Consider the following 1,923-nt stretch of genomic DNA (forward strand, 5'->3'; position numbering starts at 1 on the left):
CCAATAGAAATCACAAATTCAAGCATGTCCAAATCATCCTTGATTTTTATGTTTGTAATGGTAAATTTTTCTTTAATGTAGACTAATATCCCACCCCCATTCCGGTTTCTATCTCTTCTCAGAATTATGTAACCAATGATTTTTCTATTTTGTTGTCCAATGTACTTTCAGTCAAGGCCAGAACATCAAATGTACCTTTACGTAGCATTATTTTGATTTGATCCAATTTACATAAAATTCCTCACATTCAAGTGTGCATATAAAATTCCCTTAGGTAAAGTTTCCAGAAGTTTCTCAAGAGATAGATCAACACTAAAGCCAGTTGAAATTTCACTTATACAAGAATCACGCAGCCAATCTACCTGATTAGGATTGTAGTTTTCACTACCTGATTACATCCAATACAGCGAGCATTTATGGTCTGTTGAGCTCCTTCTGGTCCTGAGTTTAAATGGACATCGTTTGATAAAAGTAGACATAAAAAGCCTATGTAGTGAGTAGTCGTCACATAACTTCTTGATTTCATTGAATGGTTCATAAATAAACTTCTTGTGAAAATTTCACGCCCACAACAACATAACTTTGAATTTGAAATAGGCCATTTAAATCCTGATGTATAAGTAAACTCCTCCTCTAACTTTTGGAAGAATAAAACGGTAGAAATTTGTTTAAAAGCCAGATAAACTAGGATAGGTGTTAACACATATCTGACCACGGTGGCCATCTTGTCTGATACAAACTATCACTAATTTCATTCTCTAATATTCTCGTCTTCATTCATTAGTTCGTGGTACATGTAAGATTCATTAAATGAGTGTATGTTCTTTAACGTTCCTCTCGAGAATATTTCACTCATTTGAAGACGTCTCCATTTGCAGTGGAGGGTTGTTTAGGCCTATGCTCGACGCTTACGACCTCTGAACAGGGAGGAATCACCTGCTGTGACACGGGTCCTCGGGTTTTACGGTCTCATCCAAAGGAACGTCCCATTTAGTCACCTCTTACGACAAACAAGGGGGTACTAATGATCTATTACAACCTGGATCCCCATGGGACTAAAATCGATAGTGATAAATACACATGCAATAGAATTACGATGTAAATCCATCCGTGCTTCCGGGCATCTGTGGTTGCATTACTCTCAAAATTTGTAGATTAATCCCTATTTGATATAATCACATTTTTCAAGCAAAAGTAATTTAGCATGACATCAACCCCTCCAAATTGAGAAAAACAAATAGAACAATGGGTTAAGTTTAAATTGCATAGTCCATGAAGATACAGAGTAAATATTAACATGAAAATTGTTCTTTGCAAATAAAGATGTCTATATTTACCTTAACTATCACCATAACAATAGCCGACGAGTCAAATGCTCCGTTCAGAACCGTGACAAAAAAAGCCTTCCCTTTCCGAATGTAAGATACAACCTGCAATGACATTGTTAATCATTCACGAAATAATATGACCTTACAAGAGAAGCCATACGTTTATGTTACATTTGTATTAAAACATCCATGGGTATTCCAGAACATTATATGACGCATTAGAATTGCTCAATACTTTGTATTCTACTAATTACATCTGATTGATCATGTTTCATAACAATTATTTCAACTTGAGCTAATCCTGTGTATGTACACATTTGTGTGTATGGGTATTTATGTATATTTATGTATTTATTTATATATATATTTATATACGTAAGAGCTTGTTCTGCGTATGGTCAGTTTTTAAATCAAGGCAAGCTAATGACAAACAAGTTGATGGTACAGGGGTTTCAACAGTCTCGATTGAAGTCAGCATTTCGCAAATTCTATGATCGTTATGATGATCTATTTCGTCAATACAACCCATCATAGGGTCAAATGCTGTCTGACATATGTCTTTATTTTCAAAATACATTAATATTTTGGGGGTAAA

Source organism: Ostrea edulis, chromosome 10 (assembly GCF_947568905.1).
Source record: "Ostrea edulis chromosome 10, xbOstEdul1.1, whole genome shotgun sequence".
Classification (NCBI taxonomy): Eukaryota; Metazoa; Mollusca; class Bivalvia; order Ostreida; family Ostreidae; genus Ostrea; species Ostrea edulis.